Here is a 21278-nt window from a genome sequence, read left to right as displayed (position 1 = left end):
GAGCAACAACCACCATTAACCATCCTTTACCACCACTATAAGGACACAAAAATGAATGAATAAACTGAAAGTGTATTGTCCTTCCTGATGTGACAAATGCAAACTGAAGTCACTTGCTGTTATAAGTCTACTGTTGCTACAGGCACTTTTCCGTTGAAACCACAAGTTGACACAAGCACAGCCCATTAAATGAAACTGCTTCTAGGCAAGATTTTGCTCCACAGTCATGTAAAATGGGGCATTCTAATTGGAGCACTCCTGCATCTGTTTATTTCATATCACCACCCAAGAACTGTAAGAAATACAAGCAGCTAATGCCTCAAACATGATCTATATGAAGCAGTTAACTTACACTGCTTCTCCACATGTACAAGCCATAGTATTAGATAATTCATGAATTCCAACTTTGGTCTCTGGTACAAAACAATAATCTGAGCTAAATATGGCTTTCTATTTAGACAAAAAAGCAACTTTAAAGAGAGTCAATGCTTGACTGACAAAACAAGAATGCTTTTGCCCACTAGAGTAGAGGCTGTATTTTCCTTATCACAGAATTGAAGTTTAAAGAAAAAAAGCCTTACAAGTGATCCTGTCTATTTCCTTGCAATGGGGGTCCAAACAGGACACATTCTACTATTTTATCTAACCTAGCTTCAAATACCAAGTGATAGGGCTTATAGCCACCTCCCTTGAGAGAACACTATGTTTCAAACAGAATTTATGACAGAGTTTTTCCCAAGATTTAGTCTACTGCAGTTCCTCATTTTATTTAAAATTGATACTAAAAATTCTGTCTACATCTGTGACCAAAAACCATCCAACATAAAAACAGCCTACAAGAAACACACTAAAATCAACCTTTCATGTGAGTCTGCTCTTATTTTGTTTTGTTTTGTCTTTTTGAGGAAGATTAGCCCTGAGCTAACATCTACAGCCAATCTTCCTCTTTTTTGCTGAGGAAGACTGGCCCTGAGCTAACATCCATGCTTACCTTCCTCTACTTTTATATCTGGAATGCCTGCCACAGCACGGCCTGACAAGCAGTGCATAGGTCCGCACCGGGGGTCCAAGCCAGCAAACCCCAGGCCACCAAAGTGCAACGTGCGAACTTAACTGCTGCACCACCAGGCCAGCCCCAAGTCTGCTCTTACTTTGAATATTTAAATTCTCTACCCACTTCCCTCCCCCCAAAAAAGTTATACTCACAAATTTTCAAAACTAGTAAGTAGATGTTAGACCACTAAACAACAAATTTGGGTATTGAGTTTTCTGCTCTTCAAATCAAAAAAGTCAGATTCTCTCCTCTAAGATTTTTCTTTTTTAAGAAATATTTGATTGAAATATTACCATAGAGAAGTGTACACATAAGTGTGCAACTTGATGGACTTTTACAAAATGAACATATCCATGTAATGACCTCACAGATACAAAACATTCCCAAAACCCCAGAAGCCTCCCTCATGCTGCCTCTAAGTCATTACCTACCCCGTAAAGGTAACCATTATTCTGACCTTTATTACCACAGATCAGTTGTGCCTATTCTTAACCTTCAAGAAGATATAAATAAATGGGGAATATTCTGTGTTCGTGGATTAGAAAAACCATATAAACTACGGTAAGGCAAAAGACCCAGAACAGTCAACACAATACTGAAGGGAGGACTGACACTGACACTACCCAACTTCAAGACTTACTATAAAGCTACAGTAATCAAGACAGTGCCGTACTAGCTAAAGAAAAGATACACAGATCAACTGAACAGAACACAGAGAGCCCAGAAACAGATCCATACAAACACAAACTGACCTTTGACAAAGAGCAAAAGCAATTCAATGGAGAAAGCAGTCTATTCAACAAATAGTACTGGAACAACTGAACATCCAATGAAAAACTAATTAATCTAGACACAGATCTTATACCTTTTACAAAAATTAACTCAAAATGGATTACAGACACAAATGTCTATATATAAAGAACTCCAGACATTCACAAGATCAGAACTAGAAAAAATGTCTATGAAGTGGATAATAATTTAACTGGTCTTAGAAAAGTAAGAAGGATTTCAATAAATAAAAACAAGAGTAAAAAGAGCGATTACAGAATCTTAAACCTAGGCTCCATAACAAGAGAGACATGAGAAAAATCAAAAGAAACAAGAAAGGTCAGAGATATTGGACTTCAAACCCAAGAAGGGATTTCACAGTTTCATTTTGATGATTTCAAGTTGATTAGACTTAGATGAGATGAGAGGTCTATTTCAGCAAAGACAATAATCCTGCAGAAAGATAGCTGCTGTCAGTCAGTTTTCATCGATGTTACTCTCAGTACTAATACAATATGGTGGTAGCCATGAGATACAGTGATCTAACATCTTTCAAAAAATAAAAACAAATAAAAAGTTCATAAAAACACCAGTCTTAAGTCTTGAAAGGGAATTTGAAGTGTTATGTTTCTACTGACAAATTATTATTCTTTAAGCCTCAGTTTCCTTGTTTGTAAAAGTTCAGTCCTTGGTAGGATGAAATGAGTAACACATTTACAGCACCAAGTATGAAGTATACAAACACAAAGTCGAATTTCAAGAAATAGTACTTTTTAATCTTTATATTCTCTCTTCCTCCTCTTCAGTTCAAGTCCATCACAGAACTAACAAGTCATTTCTCTACAACCAAGGATTCATTCACGCATTCAATATACATTTCTTGAGCACCTAGTGTCAATTACTACGCCAGGCACTGGGAAATACACAGCACCTTTCTAACAGAACTTGGAGTCTAAGGAAGAGATGACTGAATGTTCACACAATTGAATAACACAAATAAATATAAAATTTATTACTGTGGCAAGTCCAGCAGAGAGAAGGTACGTTGGCACAATGAAAGGAGAAAAATGAGGAGGAATGTAACACAGCCTAGGAGATCTACGAAGGCTTCCTTGAGGAATAAATAGGAACCCACTGTTTTAAATAGGGGAGGGAGACAGATTTAAGCTGATTTGTACTTCAAAAAGACCACTCTGGCTGCACAGTGGAGAACAGGAGACAAAAATAAATGTCAGTAGAACAACTCAAAGGCAAGGCAAAAATTAACAGTAGCTCTGGACTGATGGTAGTGGCAACAGACAGATGTAGACGGACCTGGTAGACCACAGAGCAAATACAGGGAGTGAGACAGGTAGGTGTCAAGGACAAATCTTTGGTTTCTAGATTCTGCAACTACTGACGGTAGAACCAATCACTAAGGGGACACGAAAGACGTGTGTAGTGAATGGAGAGGGGAAAGGGACATCAAGAGTCTGATATCAGGCATAGGGAGTTTAAAGTGCCTTTGAAACATCTAAAGAAATGTTGAGGATGCACTAAGATATTTAATACTCAGCTCTAAAGCTCAGGAGAGGTCGAGGATGGATTTTCCTGCCAATAACATTAAAGTATCCTTGGCATTTCTAAGAAGACACCAAATAAAACAGTGAATTAAAAAATTCAAATCACTGAGAATCAGTACCATTGTCTCTACTTGTATCTCTCTGCAGCTGACTCTCACTGTACCTAAAAGTAATGACAGATGAAAAACAAAGGCAGCAAAGTAGAGAAGAAAAAATAATGTAGGTAGGAGTCAGAAACTTGGGTTCTAATCTCAGCTCGGCCACTAACTGTATAGCCTAGGATGTGTACCTTTGTTCTTTAGTTCCTAATCTGTAAAACTTAAAAAGGACTAGGGAGTGGGAATACAGACTCTAATGGTTGTTATGAGAAAAAGACCTGTTATCAAGAAACAACGTAAGATGCTTCAAAAAGTCTAAAGCATGACAGACATGTAATGTACTGCCAAGCAAACTACTTGAACACTTCTTAATATATACTTGTATGTATGTAGGAAAGAGCAGCAGCTGTTTTAGCAGTATTTTAGTACTAAACGTATATTCTTGTAAAACAAACTGCAAAGAATTCAGCCTCTGGCCTGACTGGATCAGACTGTTTGATGCCCAAGGAAACAATACATGTGTTTATATATACAAAAACCATAACATTATTAAAATCAAGCTGTTTAATTTCCAGAAAATCAGCTAAGCATTTAAATGCATAACCCACCCTCAACAACTCTACAAGGTAAATATTATTACCCCATTTTACAGATAAGTACAAAGTTAGGAAATTTGCAAACACAGAGCCAATGCTGGAGTCAGGATTTTAACAGAAATGACTCCAAAGTCCAAGTTCTTCACCATTTATCACTCCATGGTATATCTCACCTAGCACTAAACCTTAAAATAATGAGCTGCTCAATAAATATTTGCTATTCAGGATAGTAATAAGGTCAATAAAAAGGTTGCTTCTGCTATAATTCTACTCTTTAATATTGTGATTTTCAGTCAAAAATGCTAAAGGATGTACTGCCAACACTTGGAAGCAATCAAGATGTCCTTCAGTAGGTGAACGATAAATAAACTGTGATACATCCACACAATGGAATATTATTCAGTGGTAAAAAGAAATGAGCTATCAAGCCACGAAAAGACATGGAGAAAACTTAAGTGCACATTGCTAAGTGAAAGAAGCCAATCTGAAAAGGCTACATACTGTATAATTCCAACTATATGACATTCTGGAAAAGGCAAAACTAAGGAGACAGTAAAAAGATCAGCAGTTGCCAGAGGTTCAGGGGAAGGAGACATGAATAGGCAGAGCACAGAGGATTTTTAGGGCAGTCCAACTACTCTGTATGATACTATAATGGTAGACAGATGTTATTATACATTTGTCCAAACCTATCAACTGTGCAATACCAACAGTGAACTCTAACGTTAAACTATGGACTCTGGGTGATAATGACATGTCACTGTAGGTTCCTCAGTTGTAACAAATGTACCACTCTGGTGGGGGATCTTGATAATGGGGGAGACTATGCATGTGTGGAGGCAAGGGGTATGTGGAAAATCTCTGTACCTTTGATTCAATTTTTCTGTGAACCTAAAACTGCTCTATAAAAATTAAGTCAATTAAAATAAATAAATAAAAAATCTGTTAAAAAAATCAGTGGTTGTCAGATCAATGGAACAGAATTGAAAGCCCAGAGATAAAACCACACATCTATGGACAGCTAATCTTCGACAAAGGAGCAGAGGGCCTACAATGGAGAAAAGAAAGTCTCTTCAACAAATGGTGCTGGGAAAACTGGACAGCCACATGCAAAAGATTGAAAATTGACCATTCTTTTTCACCACACACCAAAATAAACTCAAAATGGATCAACGACCTAAAAATTAGGCCTGAGACAATAAGTCTTTTGGAAGAGAATATAGGCAGTACACTCTTTGACATCAGTTTCAAAAGAATCTTTTCGGACACTATAACTCCTCAGTTGAGGGAAACAATAGAAAGGATAAACAAATGGGACTTCATCAGACTAAAGAGCTTCTTCAAGGCAAGGGAAAACAGGATTGAAACAAAAAAACAGCTCACTAATTGGGAAAAAATATTTACAAGCCACTTATCCGACAAAGGGTTAATCTCCATAATATACAAAGAACTCACACTGCTTAACAACAAAAAAACAACCCGATCAAAAAATGGGCAGAGGACATGAACAGACATTTCTCAAAAGAAGATATGAATATGGCCAATAGACACATGAAAAGATGTTCATCATCGCTAATCATCAGGGAAATGCAAATCAAAACTACACTAAGATATCACCTTACCCCCGTTAGATTGGCAAAAACATCCAAAACCAAGAGTGACAAATGTTGGAGAGGTTGTGGAGAAAAAGGAACCCTCATACACTGTTGGTGGGAATGCAAACTGGTACAGCCACTATGGAAAACAGTATGGAGATTTCTCAAAAAGTTAAAAATAGAAATACCCTATGACCCAGCCATCCCATTACTGGGTATCTATCCTAAGAACCTGATATCAGAAATCTCAAGAGTCCGTTGCACCCCTATGTTCATCGCAGCATTATTTACAATAGCCAAGATGTGGAACCAGCCTACATGCCCAGAAACTGATGACTGGATAAAGAAGATGTGGTATATATACACAATGGAATACTACTCAGCCATAAAAAAAGACAAAATTGGCCCATTGACAACAACGTGGATGGACCTTGAGGGTATTATGTTAAGCGAAATAAGCCAGTCAGAGAAAGATGAACTCTATATGACTCCACTCATAGGTGGAAGTTAGTATATTGATAAGGAGATCAGATCGGTGGTTACCAGGGAAAAGGGGGGTGGGGGAGGGCACAAAGTGGGAAGTGGTGTACCCACAACATGACTAACAAAAATGTACAACTGAAATCTCACAAGGTTGTAATCTATCATAACATTAATAAAAAAAAAAATCAGTGGTTGTCAGGGGAGCATGGAGAAGGGGAAAGAATGAATAAGTGGAGCAAAGGAGATACTTAGGGCAATATGATTATTCTGTTAGATACTGTAATGACGGATAGGCATTAGGTACTTGTCAAAACCCATAGAACTGTTATTCCATGTTATTTAACATAGTATTTCTGTTTTTCAACAAAAACAGTGAGCCCTAAAGTAAACTTGGACTTTAACAGTGTATCAATATTAGTCCGCCAATTGTAACAAATAAACCAAACTAATGCAAGATGTTAATAATAGGGGAAACTGATGGGGGGGGGAATTGCAGGAACTCTGCATTGTCTGCCTAATTTTTCTGCAAACCTAAAAGTGCTCTAAAAAGTGAAGTCTATTAATTTTTTTTTAAAAAACTGTTAGCTTGGAGTTGCTGGGGGACCAACTCTGCCCTCAAGAGAAGAAAGCCTGGCTGAAAACAAAGCCCACAAAGAAAAGCAGTAGAGAGCCAGTACATAAAGAGAGAAAAATAGTGCCCAGATGATATCAAATGCTCCCAGATATCCAACAGGGCCAGAGGCCAGTTGTACACTGGACTTATCACAGTTAAATGAACCTATTAAAATTCATCTTTGCTTTTAGAAAAATGTATGTGATGCTACTATATATGTCACAGTCGTCTTCTGCATAAACATCTTCATAGGAGCTAGGGTCACAGCATACAGAAAACCACTGCAGCTAAATGGCTTTACTTGTAGACTTCGTGGAAAAGGTAACAAGAAAGCAATCTGCATTACCCTGGCCTTTGCTCCTCAGCCTCAAAAAACTGGTGCTGCTGGTAAATTTTAGACACAGCATAAATACTCAACCATCAATTAGCCACGACCTCAATGTTTTCAACAAGTTTCAAGGGATATTTTAAAAAGCAAAAAAGATATAGACAATTTCATTTGAAAAACCCACTAAAAGAACGCTTCAGTCACTAATGATTTAAAAAAAGAAATCAATGAATGTTTTATTGCTTACTTGGAGGCATTTTTAAAAGCTGAATTTAAAAAGATACACAGAATAAGTGGTCTACTCACACTGACAACTATCTAAACAATTCTATTTAGGTTTTCAGAACATTTTAATTATTTTTATTAATTATTGCTTATAATTAACCTGAAATGTATAATCCTCATTTCTAAGAAAAGAATATGTAGGTCAATGGCCAAGATATATTTAGATAGATTTAGATAGATATATTTAGAACAGTTTCTGAATTTCCAACCTGCTTCTTAACCTAAGACTAGATCATGCTACACAAGTAGCCGCCCTTAACCAAAATCAAAGTTCTGAAGATCTGGATCTTTACAAAAGACAAATTAGGTTACACATTTAATAGACAAAATTTTAATGCAGACTTAAAATAAGTTTTCCTAACCTATTTGAAATTTGATATTTAAAATTTGGTTCTGCCCACAAATATATAAGAATATATCTCCTGTGTAAATCAAGGCACATCTACATTTTACAATGAAGAAGGTAAAGACTGGTCCCTACTTAGAACCACGGTTTCTTTATACACATCTCCTTACAATTAGAATAAGATCTGAATTTTTTTTTAAAGCCTACAAGGTACACATTGCTCAAATCTCATTTCAACATCATTTTGCCTCATTAGGCTCCAAAGTCTTCAGCACACCAAGATCTTTTCTGACTCAGGATTTTGCACTTTCTGTTCCCACTGTCAGAAAAGCACTTCCCAGCTCTTTGCGAGGTTGGCTCTTTCTTATATTTCAGGTCTCAATTCAAATTCACCTTAAAAAGGCCTTCCCTAAATGCACTGAATGCCTCCTGTTGCCCATACCTCATGATTCTCTATTTTTTTTCTTTTTCTTTTTTTTTTAAAGATTGGCACCTGAGCTAACAACTGTTGCCAATCTTCTTTATCTTTTATTTCTGTCTGCTTTTTCTCCCCAAACCCCCCAAGTACATAGTTGTATATTTTAGTTGTGGGTCCTCCTAGCTGTGGCATGTGGGATGCCGCCTCAACATGGCCTGATGAGTGGTGCTGTGTTCGCACCCAGGATCCGAACCAGCAAAACCCTGGGCCGCCGTAGCAGAGCACGCAAACTTAACCACTTGGCCACCGGGCCAGCCCCCTCTCTTTTTTTTTAAAGTGTCTAAAATTACCTTGCTTATTTATGTGTTTCATTTACTGTCTGTCTGCTTCATAGAATATAAGATAGAAGACGGCAGGAACTTTGTCTCATTGAATACTATACCCACAGCACCTAGAAAAAACCCAACACACAGCAGACACAATATTTGTTGAACAACAAATACTTATGCTTAGTATTTATCAAGCAAAAAGACATTTCACTAGGTCCTGTGGTTAACAAGTCCCATACCATTTAAAAATAAAATGTTTTATTAAAATAAAATCTTAAGAATGCTTTGATTTTTACAAAATTGACATTTTAAAATCCCATACATTTGTTAACAATTTCCAAACCATTTAAAATTTTTAAGGACAAACTCTGCTATGAGAGCAGTTAACATTTATTTCAGCTCTGATTTAATCTACAAATGTATCATTAGCATAACACGTGCCATTCAGATATGCATAATATTGATAAAGGGTTTAAAAATGAATTATTTTTTCAAAACAGCAGCCACAGGATATGCAAATGGTATGCCATATTCTTGCTTAGATCTATGGCTCAATTAGTACAAGCTATTAATGTTTAAATAACAAATACTAAGTCATTTCATAATTTGGTTTTGCCCACAAATATACAAGAACACAGCTTTTGTGTAAATCGAGGCATATCTTCATTTTACACTTAAGAAGACAAGACTGCTCCTTTGATAATTTTCCCTAAAAACAAAACAACAATTGCTTTGATTCATTTTATAGAAACCACACAACCACCACTTCTTTGGTATATTTATATTTGAAGAAAACTGTATAGTTTTCCATACTGCACTTAAAATTATGCCAAAGGCAACCAAATGGTTAATCAATAAAAGAAAAACTATGCCACATAAGGAGGGAAGAAAGAGTTATTAAGCAAGGGAGTTGCAGTCTAAATAGCCTCACAGCAGTCTAGTCTAAACAAATTTTTTAAAGCTATTTTTTTAATAGGCTTAGCTTCAAAATCCACAAATTGTTAGCTAGCTAACAATATTCAACTATACATGTCTCTTACTGAATTTATGACTCAAAAATGATGCACTCTCCTAGCACTAAAAATCAAAGTATTTGGCCTGCTTCTATACTTTGTAAAAAATACTTACTTCTTAAATGGATGGGACTTAAAAAAAAACCAAAGTCATGGGACCACCACCAACAATGTAGCTAACTCTAAGATAACAGAAGTTTCTGCCTCCAAGACAGTTATGACATAAAACAGATTACAGCTTGCATCCACTGCTAACTCATCTTTTTAAAGTAGTAGTAAGTGACTTCCCTAATAATTGGGACCAAGGTTAAAAAAACAAAATCCTCACAATCAGTTGTGGGTCTCTGAAACCAATCTCTTAGCTCTTTGTCAAACTCTGCCTACTCTACACCTAGAAACTTTAAAAAAAAAAAAAGAAAGAAAAAAAGGCCAAAATTCAGGTGTTTTGAAGTTTTGCCTGGTTTTGCTTTTTAAATAAACCAGAACAGGAGACAGGGACCAAGAGATAAATCACAACCCGTGAAGATAAAACTAGAATGAAGCAGGGCTTTCAAACAATACTGTGTGCCTACTTCCTACTGGTGTGTGCAACTGTCACAGATCATAAAGTGTTAGAGAAGCTGGATATCAGAATAGCTATTGTGACAATTTAATGGTAGGGGAGAATCACAATAATAGCAATCATGCAAAAAAAAATAGCACCTAACAATTGTTACCTTATTTTTCTGACTGTGGTACACAAATATACTGCTGTAAGAAGGTGGTTTTTAAAGCAAACACACACACACATATAGCAATGACTGACAAAATTTAAGCCCAAGAAATTAAGAGTTTACATGGGGGAGGAGGAAAATAGCACATTATGAGGAAAGCAATTAAAAACAAGTTATTTGTGCAAATGTTTTTACTCTCGCTCCTCAGCCCCATTATATTACAATCTCCTTTGAAAATAGGGATTAAGTTAATTATCTTCACTTCAGTTATAGTTCCTAACAAGTAACAATTAATACTTGTTGAATTGATGAACTAAATCATTTTTAAAGCTCACCAAGACCACAAATGAAATCTTTGTTTGCTTAATAGTACTACTGACTTGTATATAAAAATATATTCCAGGGGCCAGCCCCGTGGCTGAGTGGTTAAGTTCGTGCGCTTTGCTTCAATGGCCCAGGGTTTCACCGGTTCGGATCCTGGGCGTGGACATGGCACCGATCATCAGGCCATGCTGAGGTGGCGTCCCACATGCCACAACTAGAAGGACCCACAACTAAAAATATACAACTATGTACCAGGGGACTTTGGGGAGAAAAAGGAGAAATAAAATCTTTAAAATATATATACACACACACACATATATTCCATTACAGAGAATCAATATGATTTCTGATAGAGTAACTCTCCTTTTATCTTTCCACATAAAAACATAAGACAAAAACTGACACAACTGTTAATAGCTTAGTGAAGCTGTTTCCTTATATTTAGAATACTGTATATAAAGTGATTGTGTATTTATGCATAAAGATGCAAAAATTAGACACTACAAAACTAAATATCTTAAGCCGCATCAACACAAATATGATATAAAGAGCAGTTTCTCACTAAAAATCAAAATGAAGTCCCCTCTCCCCAGACATTCAGTCCTAGGAGAAGATTCATACAACAGTGATATTCCCATCTTTCCCCCTCTTCCCCCCCGCAGGAAGATTAGCCCTGAGCTAACATCTGCCAATCCTCCTCTTTCTGCTGAGGAAGACTGGTCCTGAGCTAACACCCATGCCCATCTTCCTGTACTTTATATGTTGGATGCCTACCACAGCATGGCTTGCCACACAGTGCCATGTCCGCACCCGGGATCCGAACCAGCGAACCCCGGGCTGCTGAGAAGCAGAACGTGCACACTTAACCGCTGCACCACTGGGCCAGCCCCCCAAGTCTTTTGAAATAGAAAAACTAACCACTTTTCCAATTTTTGTAAGTAAACAGTAACTTACTTTAATGACAACAATTCTCTTATCTTAAATAAGCACCAATATCTCAAAACAAATTTTGCTTTCAAAGGACTTCTTTCAATTATTTGTCAGGATTTGGGTTACTTTTTCCACTGAAAAGTTGCAGCATGGATAATGTGGACAGGGCAGGACCAAAGATGAGGACTGAAATAAAAACACCAACAGAATTACAATATAGTAGAAATAGTTGCTTTTCTCCACAGCAACTCATCCCTTCCCTTCACTTAGCTCTCGAAAGGAAGAGGCTGAAGAGGCCAAAAACAAGACAAAGTATAAAAGATTGAGAATGGGAATGATGAAAGGCATTAAGAATGAAGACTTATGAGTAATTAATTATTTTTGCCCCCCCTTAAAGGAAGAAAAATGAGAGAGAATATACTTTACAGAAACTGAATCTGAACAAACTTCTAAGCCTAATACAAATTAACAAGAAACCCAGGGGACAGAGGAACATGTTTAACACCACCACAGGAATGTAACTGGCAAATCCAAATTGTGGGAAAACTCCTGTGGCTTCAACAAATAATTTGCCAGGAAAAAGAAGGGGGGAAACCATAGATTACAAAACAATGCACAGACCTTATTTGACTCGATCTGAATAACTTTAAAAACACATTTATGAGATAATGGGAAAATCTGAATATCATATGATATTAAGGAATTACTGCTAATTATTTTTCAGTGTGATAATAGTTAATTGGGTTTTTTTTCTTCAAGAGTGAAGTTGACCAAGAAACTAGAGGGCTAAAAGGTTGGAGACACAGAAAGGGAACACTAAAAATTAATGCAGCTGAATGGATTTGGCCTACCCGGAACTGAAATATAAATTGTGAGACTGCAACATGGGAAGAGAGCAGCTTTGCCTGCTTGCCAGCCAACCTTCTCGCCACTGATATAAGCTCTATAAATAGACCAAGAGTGATAATGCCTGCTCAAATCACTTCGTGATGCAGATACTACCACTACCGACATCTATCTGGCCCAGCACCAGGGCTGTGAATAAACCAGCATCAAGTAAGAAGCCAAGGAAGTTACCAAACGCAAAGAATGGACCGTGGCTAATGAGAGACCCTCTAAGTACTCAAACGGACCATGAGTGTAATCAAGAATAACTGAAAACAAAGGCTCTAGATTTCCTCCAAGTTTTCTGCTCTGGCCATTTTCTATCTCCCTCAGAAGACAGTACACATAAAGATGGGTCGCCAAGTGCTGGGACCTAAGGTCCCCAAGATAAATGTTGCCAAAAACCTATTCTCTATACATGCCCTCGGGCTCATAGCAAATTGTTTAAGCGATTGTGGTGGAGAAAAATAACGGGAAATCCTTGATGAAAAAACGTTGATTTAAGAATAAACTATGCTTCTACACTAAGTTAAAACTAAGGCAGACAGGATACTGCTTAAAATCTTAACCACATGAGGTTTTTGTTCTTAATACAGAAATGAAAACAGTCCTGTTTTCCTAGAGTTTTAGTCCACACCCAACATCCCTATCGTCAACAATACCTTTCTCTAATTACAAGGCACCTGACAAAACGCTGACTCTGGACATCATAAAAGCTATTTTTTTAAACAAACAAGTCAGTGAAAAATAACTTCTACTGATCCCTTTGGTCAGTATCTTGTTTCCCTAATGTCAACTACACTAATGAAAACTTAAATTTCTAGGTTACCTAGGTACAATCCTAGTTTATCCACATTCTTGGGAATGGCGGTTATAAGTTTCTTTTTTTGGTGAGGAAGATTCTCTCTGAGCTAACATCTGTTGCCAATCTTCCTCTCTTTTTTTGAAGAAGATTAGCCCTGAGCTAACATCTGTGCCAATCTTCCTCCATTTTGTATGTGAGTTGCTGCCACAGCATTGCTTGAAGAGTGGTGTAGGTCTGCACCCAGGATCCAAATCTGCGAAGCCCAGCTGCCAAAGCAGAGCACGCCGAATTTAACCACTACAGCACAGGGCCAGCCTCTGGCTATAAATAAGTTTTAGCAGATTTAATTTTATTGCTCAATCAGAACTAATTTACTAATATATGGACTTGAATTCTACACAAAGAAAAAAATATCTTGTAAATGAACTGGCAGTACAAAAAAGGAACATTCATGTCTCTGATCATTTTCTTTTAAAATTAGAGACCTACTTAAGAAAAATGCTGGGGCCAGCCCCATGGCCGAGTGGTTAAGTTCATGCACTTGGCTTCGGTGGCCCTGGGTTTCACCAGTTCTGATCCTGGGCGCAGACATGGCACCACTCACCAGGCCATGCTGAGGCAGCATCCCACATGCCACAACTAGAAGGACCCACAACTAAAATATGCAACTATGTCCTGGGGGGCTTTGGGGAGAAGAAGGAAAAATAAAAAAATAAAAACAAAAAATCTTTAAAAAAAAAAAAAAGGAAAAGAAAAGAAAAATGCTATTTTCCATGACCTTATTTTATTTTTTTAAAGATTTTATTTTTCCTTTTTCTCCCCAAAGCCCCCCAGTACATAGTTGTATATATTCTAGTTGTGGGTCCTTCTAGTTGTGGTACGTGGGATGCCACCTCAGCATGGCCTGATGAGTGGTGCCATGTCCGTGCCCAGGATTCGAACTGGTGAAACCCTGGGCCACTGAAGCCAAGCGCGCGAACTTAACCACTAGGACACCGGGCGAGCCCCCTCCATGACCTTATTTTAAAGGATTTTACAAAGAAAAAGACTAACTCCATACTATAGTTGTTTTGTTTGACAATACTTTTTTCTCCTACAGCCTACTTTTCTTCTCCACATTTCAGAGCAGGAAAGAAACTTAGAAATCATCTGGTTCACTAGATTTGAGTTCCTTGGGCAGAAATGGTTTCTTTGATCTTTGTACCCATCCCCATCTGGCACCTAAGTGCTCAATAAATGGATTTTTAATTTAACCAGGTATAAATACTCCCATATACAAATAAATAAGTTCTGTGGATAACTTTCTACTTCTGGTTAATCTTCCTTTAACTTGAAAAACTCATCCGAGTAGTTTTAAAATTAAATAAAGTCAAATTAATACTCAGGATTTATACCCTCTATCAGTTGGCTATTAAGTGTCAGAATCTGAGCAAAGAGGAATGGGGTCCCTATTTTGAATAAACACATGAAAGAGAATAGAAACAAAATTTAAACAGTGTAAATTAAAGCCACAAACCCTAAATAAGGAAATCATGAAATCTGAGTCATACTGGTCATTTTACAGTTTTTTAAAATCACGTTTACTATTATCGGCTGCTACTAATATGTTATAATAAATATGTGTAATATATACAACACACATTTCCTCTCCTAAGCTAGTTCAGGAACACAGAAGAGAATAAAACAAGTAAGACACTTCTAGTTTCACCCTGCTCCTTCCTTTTACCACAAGGACCTGTAGGCAGAGTGTGAGAACTGACTGACCATCAATCCCACTTCTGCTGAGAAGCTGCCCAGAAAGAAGCAGAAAACACTGTTTATTTCCCTTAAGTTCAATCATGACTCCTGAAAGAGTAAGGAAAGTAGGTACAACTAAAGATAAAGGCTAAAAGGATTCAGAAAAGTTTCATGACAAGAGTCAAACCTAAATTTAAGACTGGAATTTGACAACTCAAGAAAAATAACTACTTTAGTCTGATGATCAATAATCAACCCAAAATAAAGAAATAAAACCAAGAAAATTTCTACTCACTGAAGGATAAAGAAAAATCTTTCAAAAGGAATGCCTATCTTGTCCTTCACATTCCACCTGAGTTTTTTCCCCTAAAAGAGGAAAATGAGTAACTCATCAGCAGACTAAGGTACCTTCACAACCTGGCCCTCCCTTCATCTACCCTACGTGTCCCTCTGGAAATTCACGGCACTGGTCACACTTAACCATTTAAGCTCAGTGATACTCATGACTTCACTTAGGCTGTTCCCTAGCCTGGAATGCCCACTTGGAAATCCATCTGACACCTCAGGTTTAAATGTGTTTAAGTCCTTTACCATCTGGACCTTGTCAGTCTTTCTCACCACTATAGCATTAGCAAGCAGAGCACTATTATGCACAGTAAGCAATCAACAAATTCATGTTATGAGAATAAAAAGGTTCCACCCAAATGTTTTGTCCTCTGTGTTTTCTCAATAGCTTGTCTCCCTTTCTATAGTCTCATAACTTTTTATTTAGTTATTAATACGTTTGTTTCATTTTTACTACATAATTACAGCTACGCAAGGAACTTTATTTGAGCCCAAACGCTTTCCTAAAATAACAGAGAATGCTGAAATCATTATGGTTCAAAACAATACACATTAACAGTACAATTATTTTTCACCTTTTACAGGTTTTTTCAAGTACTGTCAATTTAGTAAACATAAATATACATTGTATTCATATCTCTAGTTAAGTGCAGGAAAATTAGGAACGTCTAAGATGATTTATCAAAGTTATAAATGTAGGGTTTGAGTCTCTAGTATATACCAGTTCCAAATTTTAAAAACAAAAAACAAAAACATTCTAACCGCCCATCAGTCAAGTCTATTCATGCATACATCAGAATAAAACCGTAAGACTGAAGATCCCAGCAAAACAACCCCTGGAATAATAAGTGACAACACAAGCTCCCAGAAGTTACTAGTCATGTAATAAAACAGACTTAAGGTACCAATGTCACTTATGAAACAGAAAGGTTTGAAGGACATACATTGAAGACTCAGTTCTAACAGAACTGCATTAAATTAAAGCTCAATTTACCTTTAACATACAAGTCGTGGATTAATCATGAAGACTATAAAATAGAGTATTATTATGACACTCTTTCATAAACGCATTTAAAGGTAATATAAACTTGAACTAGTAATATAACAACTACATTTATGAAGCTAACAATAGGGCAAGTTTCCAGCTCCAAAATCCAGTCCATGCCATTTTTCACAAAAAGATGTCAGAAGAAAAAATTTTCCACTAAGGAATCATATTTAGCTGATGCACTAAGTATAACCACCCTTGAAGTTTTTCCCTTTCACATTTTATACACCTATTTTGAAGTTTACATCTATGTTAACATTACGAAAAAGACATGGTTTGAAGTTTTAAGATTACAGTGGTACTGAGAAGCACTCTGAATCTGATTTAGAAATGTCTAAAAATATATTTCGCATTTAATAGAACCGCGTGAAACTTCACTAAGGTTCTTTTTAAAGTAGCACTGGTCAAGGCAGTAAATTCCATCTTAGTTTCCTGAATTCAAATTTAATCCATTACTTTATATTTACTGAGCACCTACGGTGCATAAAGCACTCAACTAGGCATCGTATCAGCCAGATTACTCAACCAAAACATTACACTTCCTACTTAACACTGTGACTCCTCAGGACATCACGTAATAACTATCAATTGCAGGCCTCTAAAAATGCTTGTTAAACCAAAAGGCAATGCTCTTACTGGAGGAATCCAGATTGCCAGGATCAGCAAAACATTAGGAAGTTAATAGACTCCATCCTTAAAATATCCTAGAAGAAAGGGAGTGATTCTAACTGTTAGCAAGGGCCCAACGACACTACACAATAACAGCCTGAGCAAAACTGCCAGATGTATTTGTAATTTAGAGGCCCAACCTTGACCAAGCATCATCAGTGGGATTTTTCATCCTAATGGGCGGAAGGATTCAGAAAGCAGAAGCTCATCCAAGCATCAAGTGCTCCAGCGCTTCAATCTGGGAGAACGAGTACAGACGTTCATTCCTTTAACCTGTGAGCATCTATCCTGTGACAGCGGAGAGGACGATTTAAAAGGGAGAATGTATGACGGGCGGGGCTGTTGGGGGGACTGCTGAGATGGGCGCTACAAGAAATAAAGTAGAGCACGAAGTGCTACTGGGGAAGAGAAGAGACTTCTCTCTGGGAAGAGTCAGAGAAGACGATGATCTTTAACAGTTTACATCCTCCCTGGTTTTCCAAATAAAGTTGACAAACTCGCTAGAAGAGGTCAATATTGGCGACTGACACATCCCTCCCGTTGACTAGAGGCGTCTGCCGACCGAAGGCAGTGGAAGCGCCGAGAGGCAGGCGGCGCCAAGCTGAGAAAGCCTCTCTTCCCTTCTCCTAGGCCCCGGCGGCCGCCCGGGCTCCCAGGAGTAGGGGCAGGTGTCGGCGTCAGACCCCGGCTCGCGGGGCTGGCGGAGTTGGCAGAACTGCCGCCACCGCTTCCCCGGCGGCCCCCGGCGCCGCAAAGTTGCGTGAAGACAACTCCAGGGCCGCAAAGCCGCTGCCCTGCGCGGCCCCTCCAGCCTCTTCTCGGCCCCCGGGAAAAGGGACCCGCCTGCCCGGGCCCCAACGGCCCAGGGAAGGGGGGGCTCGGCCCGCCAACTCGGCCGGGAGAACGCGAGGGTCAGCAGCGGGCGGGCAGCAAGGGGTCAGGGCTGTCCGCCCCCCTCGTTAGCCCCACCGGGGCTGAGCGTCCCGCCACGTCCGAGCGCGAACGCCCGGCGCCCGGCAGCCCCCCCCGTCACGACCCCCGCGCCCGGACGCCGCAGAGCCCTCCCCGCGGCCCGCACCGCTCCGACTCACTGCGACCCCTCCCCCGGACGCCGCCCGGTCCCACGGTTCGACCGGCAGCCGGGCCGGGGCCCTGCGCCCCTTCCCGCCTCACCTGCGCTCCGCGGCGGCTCCGCGCCTCCTCGCCCGCTCCGCACGCCCCGTCGGGGCACGCACCGACCTCCCGGCCGGGACTCTCCCGGCCTCGGTGACTCGGGACGCGACGGCCACCACCGCCTTCTCCTCCTCAGCACAAGCCCCGGCGGCGAGCAGAGGGTCGCGGTCAGAGCCCCGCCGGGGCAAAAGCTAATCGCGCCGCCTCCGCAGCCTCCACCACCAAGTGCCTTCACTCGTCCGCGCCGCCCGGAGAAAATGTCACCAGAGGCCGTTCCGCTCGGCGCCTCACTTCCGCCCGGAACCACAGAGCCCGTGTCCGTCGGCTAGAGCGGCCGCTGCGGCGAGGGCCTCCAGGGACTGGAGCGGGAAGCCGAGGGAAGCCAGACAGCGCCATCTGGCGGAAGGAAACACGCGCTCCTCCCGCTGCAGAGCGCCTGGCGCGCCGGCACCGGCTTCGCGGCTTCTTTCTCGCGCTCCCTCCATCTGATCACGCAGCTCCCTTCCAGAAATGTCTTTCCCAGCGGCTGGGAAAGGCAGTCAATGCAAGCCAAGGGCAATGCCCTAAGAAAAGGACAGCGCTCCCTTCGCCGTGCGCTGCTCACTACTCACCCCTCCTGAAGCCTTTCCAAATGAAGCTCGTGGTGTCTGAATCCTTGAGTCACTCCAGCAGCTTGTCCGCTCGCTTCTCTCTCCACTTTTTCACGGACGCCGACAGCTCGGCTCGGGGAGACTCGACTGTGCTCTTCTCCTGGGGTGGCATCACCATCCCGTTCAAGTTTCTGGACGGGAATCTTGCAGGCCTCGCAGATAGACCGCCACCTGCTGGTGAGACAGGGGCCTCCAGGGAGACCCCGCTCCGCCCCTGCGCGCGTTGCAGACGCCCCAAATTCCACCTCTGCAGAGTCACTCCTCTGACTTTCGGTTCACCCTGGGAAGGGTGACGCACCGGCGCACTCTATGAATTTTCGAGGCCCTTCCTTGAGGTCTGGGATCGGGAGAAACTTGCTGGATGTGGGACCCAAAGAAAGGTGAGGTGGGCGCAGGCCACCTGGCGGGTGCAGGGCTGAGAAAGAAGAGGTGCTGAGAACAAACTTGCCAACTCAATATCTAGCCAAAGGCCTGCGCTCCCTAAAAGTAGGACTTGGAGAAATAAATGAATAAATAAGGGCTTGAGGAGAAAATATAAAAGGTCTTTACCTTTTCACGCCATGTTGGGACCTGGGGTGATGCTCCTCAAGAGGACATTCTGAAAATCACAGGGCTGGTCCCACACTTCCATTAATGTCGGTGTCCCCTTTAGGTCAGGCCCTTCAGCTCCTCCAGTTTACTCATTTATGCTGCCTCCCTACGGGCCCGGGAGTTTTCCATCCCTGACTAAATGAGTAAATTGGTAAAATAATTTTATAATAATAGCTAGCTGTTATTTTAATGCCTACAATGTGCCAGGCACTGTACTATGCATTTAAATGGGTTCATTCGTTTAATCCTTAGAACAAACCTATGAGTTTGGTAGTATTACTAGCCCCAGGTGACAAAGGTGGAAACTGAGGCACAGAATGGTAAAGTGACATGCCCATGGTAACACACCAGTAAGTGGCAAGACTGGACTCCAGCACAGACAGAGCCTGCCTTCTCCAACCGCTACCACCAACCGCCTCCTCGAGATTCCCTGAGATCGTGGTGTGCCAGATAACCGTTTCATCTATGTATGTTATTTTGCCTGTTCATTCTTTCATTTATTCATTTATTTCTCTGCTACCTTAGTCGTCAAGGAATTTGAGAGATTGCGGGGCGTCACAAGAACCCAGGCTCATTCAGGAGAAAAAGAGGAAAAAAAATAAGCAGCTACTAACATCACAGCTGTCAGTCTTGGAATGAGTGAATGTGGACTAATACATTCCGTTTTAAAATAACTCCTTGACAGTCTTATCTCATCAATGCTGTAGAGATCCTGGAGGAGGACCCTGACTACTGAGGTACCCTTTGGGCTCCTTTTCCTGTTTGATACCAACACGTCAGTTCCCTACAGTGAATGGACTGTGCATATTTTTGGAGGCTGGGGCATTTGATATCCTAATTACTAATATCCCTGTTACCACCATAGTCAGATTGCTACGTAGAGCAAGTGCTTTGTTCCCTTTCTGGAGGAGCACGAAGGGCTGGGCCGTTGATCCCGCTTCTGCCCTGGAATTGTCTCCTAGAATCTCCTATGCATCACGAACTCAGCTCTCCAAGTTCCTGAAATCCCATCTCCATAAAACCAGCCCAGACACCAACTACATCACCACCACCCTTACTACCCCTCCATCCTGTTGCCTCTACCGAAATGCCTGCCAAGACTCCTTTGGTCACGCTGTCCTACAAACATGTCCACGCCTAGGGTGATCTGCAGTGTTACTGCTGAATCATACAGTGTTACTGCCGCCATTTGCCCCCGTGGGTGAATGACTGGGGCTCCTCTGTCTTGGGCTCCCACTGCCTCTTTGCAATCAGGTGATTCCTCTGACACCCATTCTGTATGGAAAGTCTGTAACTTCTAGTAAAAAGTGGAAATAAATGCAAAGGACAGTTTTAAATTTTTCAACAGTATGTATTGGTCTCTCTTTTGATGAAAAGAGCAGCTCCGTGTGGCACAGCGCCAGGCCTTGTGGGACCTCCGGGGTGGGAGAGGTGGGGACTCCTCTGACACAACTAAACCAGCACCCCACTGCCCATCTCAGCACCTGTTTGCTCCCTTCATAACATTTGCCCTCCTGTGTACTTGTACATATTCTTCTTTCTCATCCATCTGATGCTCCAGAGAGTAGAGCAGTGGCCAGAGTGTGTTGTCCTGCTTGGTGGCAGACAGTCTGAGTACACGGTGTGCATGGAGGAAGTCCTTCTCAGCATCTAGCTGGGGAGACAGAGAAACCTGAAAGGATGTCCAAACAAGGAAGTGGTGCCAGATGCCAAGTGGATGAGAGGCTAGGAGGAGGCCAGGAGGAGGGCAGGAGACGTGCAGTTGAGGGTAATCGGGGAACACCTCAGGGAGGACCTGGAGCCTGCCTGACAGCTGTTAAAAAGGAGAAAGAGAGTCAGCTCCTTGAGGGCAGCGCCCACGCCATCCTTCCTTATAGCCCCCTTGATGTCCAGCACAGGGCCTGGCAGATAGGACACATT

General features: G+C 40.8%; 1 protein-coding gene across 5 annotated transcripts in view; it reads right to left on the bottom strand.

Annotated features, from left to right (window-relative positions):
* Window positions 1-19024, bottom strand: part of ARK2N (arkadia (RNF111) N-terminal like PKA signaling regulator 2N) — a 76662-nt gene extending 57638 nt beyond the window's left edge. The window contains exon 1 of one of the 5 annotated variants that reach the window (XM_070627586.1): window positions 18729-19024. The gene's annotated coding sequence lies outside the window, so the exon portion shown is untranslated. Of the gene's footprint in view, window positions 1-18117 lie in introns of all 5 variants that reach the window. The other 4 variants (XM_008534503.2, XM_008534501.2, XM_008534500.2 and 1 more) reach the window with 4 other exon arrangements.
* Window positions 19025-21278: the final 2254 nt, after the last annotated feature.

Source organism: Equus przewalskii, chromosome 7 (assembly GCF_037783145.1).
Source record: "Equus przewalskii isolate Varuska chromosome 7, EquPr2, whole genome shotgun sequence".
NCBI classification, from domain to species: Eukaryota; Metazoa; Chordata; class Mammalia; order Perissodactyla; family Equidae; genus Equus; species Equus przewalskii.
The sequence above is the reverse complement of the archived record's forward strand: the minus strand, read 5'-3'. Positions and strand labels throughout refer to the sequence as shown.